General features: G+C 42.0%; 1 protein-coding gene across 8 annotated transcripts in view; it reads right to left on the reverse strand.

Moving 5' to 3' along the window:
* LOC310830079 (poly(rC)-binding protein 3-like) overlaps positions 1-15,410 on the reverse strand; it is a 238,217-nt gene that overhangs the window by 126,479 nt on the left and 96,328 nt on the right. The window contains exon 1 of one of the 8 annotated variants that reach the window (XM_083709614.1): positions 14,184-14,459. The exons of the other annotated variants lie outside the window; for them this stretch is intronic. The gene's annotated coding sequence lies outside the window, so the exon portion shown is untranslated. Of the gene's footprint in view, positions 1-14,183; positions 14,460-15,410 lie in introns of those variants that run through there. 8 annotated transcript variants of the gene reach the window in all.

Below are 15,410 nucleotides of genomic sequence, written 5' to 3' on the forward strand. Positions count from 1 at the left end.
GCCCACAGCTGTTTGCCACTGCCTCTGATCTGAGCCTCTCCCCTCCTTGTCTCCTCTCCTTCCTCCTCTTCTCCATTCCTCTCACTTAACAACCTTCCCTGCACTCTGAGTCTGTTTCTTGTAGCCCCCAAGGTTCTCATTTCCTCTCCTTGGACCTGCCTCTGGCATACCAGCACCCTTTCTTTTCTCCTGCTGCTGGGAGAAGTCTGAGAGAAGCAGCACAGAGACTGGTGCACCACACTGTGGTATCCTGGCATACACATTTTTGCAAGCAATTTCCTGTAATCTATGCATGTTTCTGCACACTTTCCCCAAATATATGCATTTTTGCACAAGGCGAAAGATTTGTACGATCTGAGGAGAAGCCAAGCTCTTGGTTAAACATATGAAGGATGAGAGTAAAAATAAATTACAAAATGTGTCTGGATTAAAGATTGAAAGGAAGGTTAAGTATTTAGGTGTATGGTTAACAGCAGATAATATAAATCTGTATAAAGATAATTATTTCAAAACCTGGGAAGATATTAAAATTAATTTTCAAATTTGGAACAGAATGAATCTTTCACTGTTAGGCAGAGTCTGGGCTATAAAAATGAATGCATTACCTAGATGTTATTTTTGTTTCAATCAATTCTAGTGTTTTTCTATTGGCAAGAAAAGATTGTTTCAACGCATGGCAAAAATATATTTCTAAATATATTTGGCAAGAGGGAAAACTGAGAATAAAATATAAAATATTGATAAGATGCAAAAGAGAGAGGAGGTATCTCCCTGCCAGATATGAGGTTATATTATGAAGTATCTTGTCTTTGTTGGTTGAAGGAATGGATGACATTGGAGAATTCACATATTTTAGACTTAGAAGGCCATGATAATATGTTCAGTTGGCAAGCTTATTTATGGTACGAAAAGGTGGAAGTACATAAAGGATTTCCAAATCATATAATTAGGGAAAAAATGTATAATGCGATAAATACAAAAATCTACTCGAGGCAAAAACATCACTTTGGCTCTCACTGTTGGAAGCTATAGCGGTAAAGAAAAGGAATATAATAGAAGGGTGGACAACTTATAGAAATTTATTAAAACAAGAGTGAGGAGAGTATCAATTGAAAGAATCGAAGGAACTACCAGGAAAATTAACAATATGGATACAATATCATCATTTGAATGAAGTATTTAAGAAAGATAGGATACAAGGGTTTGGGGAACAAATATCACAACCGGAGAGAGATTTGTTGGTATGCAAAAGTGCTTGGTCCCAGCTCCTGCCAACCCTAGCGGTTTGAAAGCACGTCAAAGTGCAAGTAGATAAATAGGTACCGCTCCGGCAGGAAGTTAAGCGGTGTTTCCATGCGCTGCTCTGGTTCGCCAGAAGTGGCTTAGTCATGCTGGCCACATGACCCGGAAGCTGTATGCCGGCTCCCTCGGCCAGTAAAGCGAGATGAGCGCCGCAACCCCAGAGTCGGCCACGACTGGACCTAATGATCAAGGGTTCCTTTACCTTTAAAAGTGCTGTCTAAAATGTGTAAGATATTATTGGAATGGGAGACAAAGGATAAGCAAGTAAAATCCTCAATGATACATTGGGCAATAGATATTGGTTATAATAGAGATATGGAAGCATGGGAACGATAGTGGAATATGGATATAAAATTTACAGCGTGCTATGGTTTAAGAGAAAATTATATGAAAATGTTTTATTGATGGTACCTAACACTGAGTAAACTGGCAAAAATGTATAAATCAAAATCAAATAAGTGTTGGAAATGTAAAGAGAAAGAAAGTTCTTTTTATCATATGTGGTAGTCTTGTAGTATAAGGCTAAAGCTTACTGGGAAATATAAGAAATCAAGATAACAAACATTTTATAAAAGAATGGAAATGGTTTAATGAATATTTACAAATAAACTGTAAACAGATAAGAACATTGGCAGGATTATTGTAATAACCTGCAGTTTTAGTATATATTTAAAGTAGATGAATAAATGAGTAAGTAATGAGTAATTTGGAATATGCAGAGAATATAAAAAATAAATTTAAGGAACTGCAGAAAGAGGGGGAAGGAAGTCAAGTTTTGAAATATTAAAATGATTGAAATGTATAAAACTGAAAATCATATATGCATTTTGTTACATTTTTTGGTGCACATTCTTTATCAAGGTAAACAAAGGCTTAACAGGGCAACTGAATGTGGTCAGTATACTGCCCTATGTTTCTGACTATACACTGTGGGAAAGGCAGTTGGGAAGAGTAATGACCTCTGGAAATGCATGCCTACCTTCTTCATCCTCTGGACAGATTTGTCCTGCCTCTTTTCACACACGAATAATGCCAAGCTCTTTTGACTATTGTTGCCTGTGACATTTCTCTGAGGGGAAGTTATTCCTTTAGAAATCTGGCACATTGATCTCATGGGCTGTCTTTCCTCCATAGATGATGCTACATTAGGCTCTCTCAGCGCCTTTCATCTTAGTTGGACATGACCTCAGCTATTATGTAGAAAAGCTACTTGAAAAATACCAAAACCACGGGAGGCACGAGCGAAGCAGAGAAGCATAATTAGAAAGATCAACAAGTATAGCTTCTCTTCATTCAAAGCAGTTCAATTACTAACTTCCGCAGTAGTAATGCTTACAAAGTAAGCATTTGTTCTGTTATTCGCACTCCGTTTGATAAAACGGCAGGAAGCCTGGGCATTCCGACTAGTACTTAATGGCAGCTTTTATTCATGGTGCGGAAGCAAGAACTTGTTTCACTAATTAATTTGCTTCACATAAAACGGGGCATCAGCTAATGTGGTGTCCTCCATTTTGGGCTACAAAGCCCTTCAGTTCCAGCAAGCACTGCTAACAATAATTAACAAGATGCTTACAGTGACATCCTATACATGTCCACACAGAAATAAGTCCCACTGGGACCTACTCCCACATAATTGTCTTTAGGACTGCCACCTCAATGAAGTACAAATTATGAAACAATTACTTGTAGGAATTCCTGCTGTACAATGTTAGAAAGTAAGCCTTCTTTACCTTCTCCTAGGCCAGACTGGATCCTAATCCAGCACCACTACATTCCTTAAAGGCTCAACATCACTCTAATGATATTAAGTCAAGAGCTGTTGATCCTGCTGGACCAGCATCTTAAGAGACAAAAGTATTAGGAATTCTGGGATACAAACATCCTCAGCGACGTGGATCAATGAGGCACTTGACTGGGAGGATTCACAGAAGGTGTTTTATCATTCGGCAAACACAAACACCCCCTTGACCTTTTGACGCAGCTGCTGTTGCTGCCAGTTGCTTGTGAGATCCTGAGATCCACAGTTTCACATTCCTGCTCTCCCTTTCTGTCAACCTGTAACTGGACCTTGACATCCCACTGACCATGTTGATGCTACTAGCATCACTGCCTCTCCTCTGCTCAGCAAAGGGCCATTGTGACCGTATCACTAGAGCAAAAGTCAGAGGTTTCGCAGGTGATGCCACTATGGATTATACTTCAGCTCTAAGCAGAGGAAAGATGAAAGGTTCTTAATCTAAGGGTCGTGTGTTCAAGCCCCATGTTGGGCAAAAGACTGGATTGGATTGATGACCATCGTGGGCCCGTCCAACTCTACAATTCTATGATTCAAGGCAGCAGCTCCAACTTGAGGAAGGATTATGCTTCACAACAGTAACATTCTAAGAACTAATAACATCCAGCATAAACAGACCCTTCTGTCCTCCCAGAAATGAAGAAAGGCATGAAGGCTATAGATTTCCTTTGATATATATTTGTTAAATGTTTTGCTTATATCTATAGAGCTTCCATAAGAATAATAATATGAGACTATACACAGACAATTTTCAAAAAGAACGGAAATCCTCCCTATTTTCTAAATGGGAAAAATGTTTCAATAAGATTTCTTTAACATGTATTTCATACAATACAATATATCATTTTATTTGTAACAAAAGGGGTTGCTTTGTATCATTACATTCATTGTTTTAAAAGCAATTTATCCTACTTATATAACGTGCATTCATTTCTTACAGATTATTGAATTTGCCTTTGCTATTTATAATGATGATGAATGTCTCAAAATGAATCCTTTTCTTCCTACACTTAACATGAAGGGAAACCTTCACCTTCCACTGAGTGGATCCAGATGCTGTAAATGTTGCTGTTATTATTTATTTATTCATTCATTCATTCATTCATTCATACATACATACATACATACTTGCCATTTTCTCTGGCTGGATCTACACAGATATAAAAAATGCTATGAAAATGCTATTTTAAAAAATGCTATAAAAATAAATATGCAATTTTCCATTGGGCTCAACAACACCATCTGGTGTCTCATTTATACAATGCACTTATAATGTTATAATTGCAGCTGTGTAGCTGAGTCCTGAGACTCAAGGCATCTTACAGATAAGAGCAAAAGCCGCTAATAACATAGAATACCTATTATTGAAATACAATTAAATGTTTATAGAATTAAAACTATCAATCACACCAAACAAATGATTGCAATAAAAACAGCATGGCACCAGCCCTTTAACTAAAAGCAGTCAGTTCCTCAAAGCCTGTTGGAGCAAGAACATCTTCAGCTGCCAGCAGAATGGACAAGGGAAGGAGTTCCAGAGTCTGGGAGTAGCCACCACCAAGAAGGCTCTCTTATGCTAGTGAGGGTGGCTGAATTGCCTCCCCCAAGGATCTCAAACCCGGGCAGGTTTGTCTGAGGGAATATGGTCTTCCTAAGCCCTGTAGGAAAGGCCTACTGTTAAGGAAAGGCCTTCTGATTTAACAATACAGCAGGGCCCCAATCAAAAACTGCATTCAAAGGCTGCTCTTTGTAATGTTTGCCATGCTAGAAAATGCACAGAAGGGAGGCATGCACCATGGGGATGGCAGAAAACAGTTGGAGGCATACATGCACCCAAGAAGAAACAGAAAGTAATCCTATAGGATGCAGGAGTGGGGGCTAGTCTGCCTGTCATCTGTGGCACCCACCCAAGCCTTGGGTTTTATACATGTCAGAAGGGTCTTGAAAACATGTTTTTGGTGTGAGGAATTCAAAACTATTACTATTTTTTTCTTCAACAACATTTAGCTTGGTAAATCTACATTTGATTAAAAAGCACATAAACTTCTCGGAAAACCAAAGAATTTTAATGTTACTTTCTGAATATGTCAGGTAATGCTAAATATTAATAATATTATTAATAATTAGTTGTAATAATATTAATATATACTATAACTGCAAGTACTTGGCAATCATTTTTAATGATTTCTATGCAATTTGCCATGCATATTACTTACTAAGTAAAACAAAGTTATATTAATTTAACCAAAATATCTTTTGAATTCCCATCATGTTACAATTTTTTAGAACTCCATATTTTTGGAATTTGAAAGTTTTAAAATTCAACATGCCCTAATGGGACAGCCTTGTCTATTCTCACCTGGAGCCAGAAGCTGGGAAGACACAGAGGCCTGACTTGCTCTCAGTGATGAGTCCCAACTACAGTTTGCCCGCCTTGCTGCTAGAACGCTAATGGAGGATGCAAACTGTTGGAGTGTTGAAGCTGTGAGCCCTTCCATCATCTCACATTCCACCTGTATACATGTGTAAATAAAACCACGAATCACAAAAAACATAGTATTCTTTAATGATCTTCAATCCTATGTAGGAAGTCTCTCACCACCTGGAGGCGTGGGTGTTTGCAACAGCTTTCTGTCAAAGAGCTGATTAGATTCATTGCTTGGGAGGGGATTTTGATGGTATAATTCATGTCACCAACCTCTTTGGACCCGTGGGAACACTGGCAAGCCAGAGATATTGTTGTGGGAACCACAAGTGCACACAACCAAGCACACACTGCAACCTATTCTATTGGCTACAGTAAATGGCTAAACTTAATAAATGGCAATTTATTTGGCTTAGGAAACTGCCAGATATGGCAACTAAGGCTTTAATTAAAAAGACAAGAGAAGGAGGGATCGTCGCCACAGCCAAGGGGTGAGGCTGGGTTGGGCCAGGTGTGCAGGGAGGCAGCGGGTGCAGGTGCCCTCCTAGCCCACGGGAGGCAAGGGACTGCAGAGGATTGGAGCTGGGAGGGGGCGGAAGGGAATGGGCAAGGCCTGGCTTGGAGTGGGGAGCTGGGAACGCAGCACCAAAAAAGTGCAGAAAAAAAATCACGAGGGTCAAATAATGAACACTGTTACACCTAATCAGAAACAGCCATTGCCGCAGCCAATTGAAAAACAGACCAATTGCCAAACACAATCGCCAGCTACCAGCAAAAGAAAAAAAAAGTTCTGGGTTTAAGCAGTGGATGCCCACAGTAGTGTGGGGAGAAGCGGGAGCACAAATGGAAAAAAACAACAAAACAACAGCGCAGATGGGCCGATGGCGCACGTGCCAGCAGTGAGGGCTCTGCACACCCTCTCTGGCACGCATGCCATAGGTTCACCACTGCTGTAATATTGCATCGTATTATCAGGCTGTTAAACAAGCCTCATTAAGTAACTGGCTTCTCTCGGAGGAAACTGTTGAAAACAAAAGAAGAAATTAATAAAAGGTTTAATATGGTACCATAAAAAAAATGCTTTATAAACTTGAGTACAATTCTGTTAGCAAGGGCGTAGCCAGGATTTATTTGGGGGGCGGGCAGACTTTATGTTGAGGGTGCAGAACCATGTTGTCTGCGATGCAAATGGTCAGTTAAGTATTTTTATTTACTTACTTGATTGGCGGGCAGCTCCCCCCCCCCCGCTGCGCCCATGTCTCCTAGTCTATTTCTCCCTAGCAGTCAAGATCAAGTCTGTGTCCTGGTTTATGACTATCCACATCTTTTTAAACAATGAACCATCACATATCAGGTGTGACAAGTGATGTATCAATATGGATATATCACAATCTACATAGTCCTGAAAATTTGGTAAACGGTCAAAACGGTCCAGTTTATGAAGAGAGGAGAAGGGGAGGTGTAATACCTTTGTGCTTCCAGTACTTTCAGGCAAGAAATACCCCATTATCTGTGTGTAGAAAATCTTATCAAATGAGGGAGAAAAGTAACTGAGTTCAAATCCCCTGTGCAAAGATTTTTTTATATATTCTTGTTATTAGATCTGAGTTTGTTGCTGAGTACGTTGTAACCTTATGAAAAAGTGGGCGAAGGATTTGGGACATCACATGAAGAAGTGGAATTGGATCAGTATGTGTTTTTGTGATAATATTCATTGAGTACCAGTGATATTTTTCTAGGGGGAAAAGTGCCAGAACTCACCACGAATCCTCCCTTGTTCTCTTATTATGGCAATGACACCCACCCGGGAGGTGCCAGAACTGAGTTCCAGTGAGTTCCGGCTGAAAAAAGGCCCTGCAGAGTCCTGTTCCAATTTGGGTGTGCAGCCCATGGCAGCCATGCTATTTTGGCACCCAGGACACTTTTTTCGAGATGGGAGGACAAGCACCTCTTTTTTTTAACCAAAAGAAAGTACAGGATCGTATACTGAGGAACATATTGCTTAAAACTAATATTAGCTGGTCTGATTTAACAACAAAAACTCAGTATCAATACTCTCCAAGTTAAGTCAGAGTTATCATTCTGTAAATATTTGGAGTTTGCTGTCCAATAATGCAACCTTTTCAAACCAAAATTCTGCTTATTTTAAATACTGTAAAGCAGCCATAAGCTGTAACCTTTATGATAACCTAGCTCTTACTGCGATCACTGCAGATGGTGACAGCAGCCACGAAATTAAAAGACGCCTGCTTCTTGGGAGAAGGGCAATGACAGGCCTAGACAGCATCTTGAGAAGTAGAGACATCACCTTGCCAACAAAGGTTCGTATAGTTAAAGCTATGGTTTTCCCAGTAGTGTTGTATGGAAGTGAGAGCTGGACCATAAAGAAGGCTGATCGCCGAAGAATTGATGCTTTTGAATTATGGTGCTGGAGGAGACTCTTGAGAGTCCCATGGACTGCAAGAAGATCAAACCTCTCCATTCTGAAGGAAATCAGCCCTGAGTGCTCACTGGAAGGACAGATCGTGAAGCTGAGGCTCCAGTACTTTGGCCATCTCATGAGAAGACTCCCTGGAAAAGACCCTGGTACTGGGAAAGATGGAGGGCACAAGGAGAAGGGGACGGCAGAGGACGAGATGGTTGGACAGTGTTATCAAAGCTACTAACATGAGTTTGACCAAACTGCGGGAGGCAGTGGAGGACAGGGGTGCCTGGCGTTCTCTGGTCCATGGGGTCACGAAGAGTCGGACACGACTAAATGACTAAACAACAACAACAAGCTCTTACTGCAAACCCGTCTTTAATACTTGACTTTCTATTTTTGTGAAATGCACGTTTAGACCACCAAGCATACATCTCACTCATATGGAAAAAACATCAGCATAATTTGTTATACCAAAGCCAATTTATTCTAAATGGTAAATGCCCTATAGAGAAGAAACCCATCCTGTTTTAATATAATTGTGAAAGCAGGACACAGCTCCAGCAGCTTCCATGCTGAAAATAAATGACCATCATGGAGAAATGCAACAAATAAGGACAGAATGCACTTTGCAGGTAGTCACAAGTGCTATTGTTTCAGAGTGTGGTTCTTTATGGTTTTAATTAAAGTAACACTACTGGGATTTTTAAAAGGCTGCAGATTAGGTTTCTGGATTCAAACTGAGTTGAGGAAATAGGTAGGAACCTGAGCATATCCTTTGCTGGGTAGACCAGACAACTGGACTAAGAGCTCCCTGTTGTAGGATATGAAGTTTGTGAACATATTATCATTATTTTGTGTGATCTCAGAAGCTAAGCAGGGTCAGGCCTTGTTAGTACTTGGATGGGAGATGGTCTGGGAAAACTGGGTGCCATAGGCTTTGTTGAGATTGCTGCCTTGCAGAGGGTTGGGCTAGGTGACCCATGAAATCCCTTCCAATTCTACGATTCTATGATTATTATTTCTTAAACTCCTAAAAACCCAGGTGCTGCATAAATCATAATTTAATCCAATAGATCCTGTCAGTAGGTTCACAACCTAAAAAAATGAACTGATACAAGAGTAAGGATAGAGAAGAGGGAAAACGGAGAATGTGCAGTATACATAACAAGGCAGCCATTAAATTCCCAGCTGTTTTCCCCCTAATTGTAGCAAGAAACCTGAAAGTAAATGTTCCATAATGCTTTGGGGGTGTTTTCTGCTAAGGGGACAGGACACCTTCACCGCATCAAAGGGACGAAGGACGGGACCATGTATCGTCAAATCTTGGGTGAGCACCTCCTTCCCTCAGCCAGGGCATTGAAAATGGGTCGAGGATGGGTATTCCAGCATGACAATGACCCAAAACACACGGCCAAGGCAACAAAGGAGTGGCTGAAGAAGAAGCACATTAAGGTCCTGGAGTGGCCTAGCCAGTCTTCAGACCTTAATCCCATCAAAAATTGGTGGAAGGAGCTGAAGGTTTGAGTAGCTACACATCAGCCTCGAAATCTTCCTGACTTGGAGAGGATCTGGAAAGAGGAGTGGGACAAAATACCTCCTGAGATGTGTGCAAACCTGGTGGCCACCTACAAGAAACGTCTGACCTCTGTAATTGCCAACAAGGGTTTTGCCACCAAGTACTAAGTCAACTTTTGCAAAGGGATCAAATACTTATTTCACTCATTAAAATGCACATCAATCTCTTGGCTTCTGGGTTTCTGGGGGTTTTCCTGTTGTTATTCGGTCTCTCACAGCTACAATAAACCTCATTAAAATAATGAACTGGTCATTTCTTTGTCAGAGGGCAAACGGGCAAATTTAGCAGGGGATCAAATACTTTCCCCCCTCACTGTAGATGGGGAAAACAAGATGAAAATGAGTTCAATATAGAGAATGTATCAATGGCCACTGATAAGACAGAAAAGCTGCCAGATGTGCCAGATGACTCTAACTTAATGCTTTCAAAAGATATTTAGAAGGAGGCTTACAAAAAGTAGGAGTAGTGCTATACCATTAATGTGTAGGTTTTTCTTAAAGGAGCTACTTGGGAAATCAGTAGAAAAGACAAAGACCCTGTGCAGAACATGGTGTAATTTCAGAACAAGAAAAATTAATTTCAGAATGACTAGCCGCCTGAAGCCTTTGGAGCGCAGCGGGAACTCGTGCTGCGCTCCAAAGGCTTCGCAACCTTGCCGCCGCTCCCAGCCCCGCAGCTAAAAACGAAGCCAAGACAGCAAACGGGATCCATCCCACTCACTGTCTTGGCTTCTTTGCTCTTTGGGGCGGGGGGGGGGGGGAATAAGTTTTTTTCTTGATTCCTCCCCCTAAAAACTAGGTGCACCCTATGGTCCGGTGCGCCTTATGGAGCGCAAAATACGGTAATTAGGAAGTCTGCCAAGAGCTTCAGCCACTTTTCCAGTGGTCGTGAGTTGGGGGGAAGTGTGAGAACTGCTGATGTAAATATTGCTTGCTATTTTGAAGTAAACTTATGTTTTTAATGAAAACTTTTCACACATTTTAATCATATTTAGGCTATGTACAATATGTGTTAGGACAAAAACACTGGTGCAGGCTCTTTATAGGTAATATCACACTTTCTGGTTAATACAGTGGTACCTCGGGTTACATACGCTTCAGGTTACATATGCTTCAGGTTACAAACTCCGCTAACCCAGAAATAGTACCTTGGGTTAAGAACTTTGCTTCAGGATGAGAACAGAAATCGGGCGGCGGCAGCAAGAGGCCCCATTAGCTAAAGTAGTGCTTCAGGTTAAGAACAGTTTCAGGTTAAGAACGGACCTCCGGAACGAATTAAGTACTTAACCCGAGGTACCACTGTACAAGCAAGTCACAACTCCTTTATAGCTGCTAGTCTGTGAGAATATAGCAGCAAGCTGTGACCGACGACTGTTTCGCAGGAGTCCCCCAGGGAAAGAGATGGAAGGTTGGTGAGATCTCCCCAAAGACGTGATTCATATCGTTCACAAGTAACACAGAAAATGAAACACACTGATTAGAAAACACACTGCAGCCCTGATTTGAAAGAGGATAGTATTCATGGAATCATTTTGTCAAGAACTATTAAGAACCTACAGACTCGCATCATTCAGCACCCCCCCTTCAAAATGTAACAGTCCTGTCTATTGGACATTTATCAGAATTTTGGTCAGTTTAGTTTTAAATGACTCAATCAATAGGGTTTTGGAGGGCACATCTCTTGGGAGATAATTGCACAGGAAAATAAATTGCACTGTCAGGAAGATTTCTCTGATATTCAGCATTTCAGGTCAAGCACATTCACAGACTCCTTCATAGGTTTGTTTTTGTTGTTTAAATGAAACCTAAACCTTGTCCTCCCCCCCCCCCCGACTACTCAGATGAAAGAATACATGTTTTCGAGAGAGAAACACCTCCCCCCCCCACAAAAGACATTTGGCCTTGCCAGCTATGCCATGCCATGCCATGCCCTCCACCCCCATCCTCAAATAGCTGCTCAGCATTCCATGCCCACTGGACACTGTTAGTCATCATTGAGCCATTGGGAGTTTTCTCCCCCTGTATATATTGCATTTTGGCAAACCTATAGGTAACTCCCTGTTTTGTGGATGGATTTTGGCCTACCTACCTAAGAATCCACATTTCAATAATGAGTTTAGTATATAGGATGTTGCTGTTTTTTTTTTAAAAAAAAACAGCAGTGAACAGTATTGTGCAATAGAAACAGGCTTCGAAGCACCACTACTTGAAAATATGAGCAATTTAAATAACTGAAAGGCAAATGGAAACATCTACACAGCATTGCATTACAGACACAATGCTAAGAGTGGCTCTAAAATGAAATGGGAGGGAGAACAACCACATAAGAGGAAAGAAACAGCAGCGACGGAGGCCTTCGAGGACTCCTGACCAAAATCATGTTAGATTCACACCAAGCCATTCATGTTTATTTCACAGGCTCTTAGGGGAAGGATGACTAATTTGGGAGTGATTGTAATATGGTTAATTTTGCTCAATTTCAGCTAGCTAGTATGAATAGCCTGATCTTTTTCATCTTTTGTGATGCCAAACAGCCCATACTTCAACACCAGACTAGATTCATGATTTGTGACCATCTTATACAGTAGCCCCCTCACCCACAAAAAAGCCCACACACGCCAATCAGCAGAAATCAGTTTTCCAAACATGAAAACCAAGAGGTATCACTTGATCTACAATATTCTGTGTGCTGCTCAGCTCCACCATTCAAGATGCTATGCAGCATTGCAAGCAGAACATAATACCAGCCACAGCGTGACATAAGCATAAATAATTCATACACCCACAATGGCATTGTTAAAAATAGACTATTCTTTGTGACACTATCAGACATGCTCCTTTGAGAATTTGTTGTACCTCAAGACAAGAGGCTTTCAAAGTGGATGGGGAACGACATCTTCATCCGTGCCTGTGTGCAAAGCCCCATTAGTAAGGCACAATATCAAGGTGCAACTGCTAACTCAGTGAAGCTCCGTTTCAAAACCATTCAGTCACACAGCTCCACATGCATATATGGGGCAAGGAGGCAGTTGATCTTGAAGCAAACCAAAATCTATCCCAGACATCTGCAGACTGTGGCCTATGGCAGTGCCCTTGCAAAGTGATTCAGAACTGGGGATGTGGCAACTGAGGTCTTGGCAAAAAAAAAAAAAAAGAATTTCTGCAAGAGCATGCATGCCCTGCCCCCGCCCAAGGGATGTGGGTGGCGCTGTGGTCTAAACCACTGAGCCTCTTGGGCTTGCTGATTAAAAAGTCGGCAATTCGAATCTGCACAGTGGGGGGAGCTCCCATTGCTTTGCCCCAACTCCTGCCAACCTAGCAGTTTGAAAGCATACCAGTGCGAGTAGATAATTAGGCAAGGGGAAGGTAAACAGAGTTTCTGTGCACTCTGGCACTTGTCATGGTGCTCCATTGCACCAGAAGCAGTTTAATCATGCTGGCCACATGACCTGGAAAGCTGTCTGCAGACAAATCTCCCTTGGCCTGAAAGCAGAGATGAACGCCGCACCCCATAGTCAAATTTGACTGGGATTAACCGTCCAGTGGTCCTTTACCTTTAACTATGCCCCCCCCCCAAAAAAAAAACATGACAGTGCCACGAAACTCCTGGGTGGATTATGTGGACCTCCTGGGGTCCTCAGACCACCCGCTGGGAACCACTGTTTTAGTGTATTGTCGTTTTTTTTCCTTTTTTATGGTTTTATCTTTTTGTAAGACACTTTGAGGGGATTTTTTAACAACCAAACTGAGTATAAATCTTATGAAACAAACAAACAAACAAATAAAAACCATAACAGGGCCTCACATTCACACATGGTAGATGGTAAACACTTCTCAGTGACACTTAAGAAACAAAACAATGTATTTTTCACACTTTTGCTAATATTTTGTTGCATGCAGCATTGTAAACTAAGCAGCCATCTCTCCAGCTTTCACTCCAGCTATTCAAATTCCAGTTCAGATATTCATTCAACCGTATGAATGTGATTAATAGTGTTGGCATCTGTCTGTCTTGAGAGACAATGGCAGGTGCCTTCGAGGGTGAAGCCACACCTCTGTGCTAGCAGCACCGAAGTAACCTCCTTGGGGCATGGAGGTCCGGGATGCTCAGAATACCAGACACCTCCCCCTCTTGGCCTCACTGCTGGGCTCCAAAGGAAAGCTGAGCAAGACGTCTGGCACCAGCACGGCTGCAGGAGTTGCTGGAAGGAGGCAGACAAGTCGCCATTCCACTGTCTTAGGGGCTCCACTCCAGATTTGTGTAGGGTTTACTCCTTAACTTTTCCTCTCCCAAAGATATCACACAAGGCAGTGGAAGGGATTATTATTATTATAATAATTATATATTTATACCCCCACTTTCCCCCCCAATGGGACTCAAGGGGGCTTACAGATAAAAACAATAATCACTTAAAAATAAGGGAAATAATTAAAAATAATTAAACTATAGAATTAAAACTATATACATGTATATAAACTCTTTTAAACATACATATAATCCCAATGAAATCAGCATCGCACCAGCCCTTTCTTTAACTTTACAAGAACTGCTTTGTGAGTTCTGCCTGAAACATGGCCTATGAAGACCTTAAACAAACCAATGGCCATAGTCCCAGTCTTTGACATTCGCCAGTTGCATAGACCACGTTTTACAGCCTCACCTCATCATCAGCCATGGATATCTTACAGGTAGGTACCTCCTGAGAGTTTCCTCCCAAGGTGCTGTCCCTCTTGCCCTCTTCTCCATTTTTCTGGCCTCTGTGGACTCCTTTTTAATCTCCCATCATTAAAGGGGCTGGGTGAATCCCAGCAGCTACAAAACAAGCTCCCACACCCCTCTGTCTCTAGTGGGAGGGCACTTGAAGACCATTTGGAGTCAAGTTATTTCGAGTACCAACAGTCTGGGGAGCCTGTGTTTGAATGCCAACGAAACAAAAGCCTATGCTGCTGAGGTCAGAATGTTTCTGGCTCCTCACCATGGAAACCCACAAGCATGGGTTCAGGCTTCATCAGATTCCAGAATGAGCACTATGGTGGCAGTTGGATGAGAAGGACAGGCAGAGAGGCCCAAGAACATTCCCTCCTCTCAGGTCAAGGGATTCTCATTCATTCCGACCTAGGCTGAATAGTGTGAGTGGTGGAAGTTACTCATGAGTAAGTCAGTGAGGCAGACAAAGCCCAGCCTGATCTCACAGCACAGGCAGGATGGAGGGAATGGAAGCAGTCATCCCTTGTTGCGGATAGGTCTGAACATCCATGTGTTTTCCGCTATTTTGCAAGTTTGTTGTCATATTGTTTTCTACCGTCCACATCAGGAAATGTTGGTCAGTTAGTCATGACAGCTAAACGGAATCTCCATGCACAAAATAAGTTCCTCTCTTAATTCCAGATATCCATGTGGACTTCTAGGGTCTTTGGACGGCTGCTGGGAGAAACAAAACATTGAGCTAGATCAAGGGTGCGGAACCTTTGTCAGCTTGAGGACCACATTCTCTTCTGGGCAACGTTCTAGGGGCCATTCCAGTGGTAGGTGCAGGCAAAGGCAAAAGAATAAGAGAATTATAGAGTTGGAAGGAACCACAAGGGTCATCTCGTCCACCCCCTGCAACGCAGGAATCTTTCACTCAGCAGGGGGCTTGAACCCATAACCCTGAGATTAAGAGTCTCATGCTCTACCAACTGAGCTATGGGTACTGTGTGGAGCAATGGATGTAAATTTTATCTTTGAACAGTAGGCTAGTTTCTCATGTACTCACACACGCCCCTCTCTATCCTCCCCCATCCAGGCAAGTAAAAGGCATTATCAGGGTCCAAGGACACATTTGAGCCAGGCAAAAGCACTCAAGGAGAATGCAAAGCAGGACTGGTGCTGAGCATGGCCCAGATGG

Source organism: Podarcis gaigeae, assembly GCF_964106915.1.
Source record: "Podarcis gaigeae genome assembly, chromosome: 13".
NCBI classification, from domain to species: domain Eukaryota; kingdom Metazoa; phylum Chordata; class Lepidosauria; order Squamata; family Lacertidae; genus Podarcis; species Podarcis gaigeae.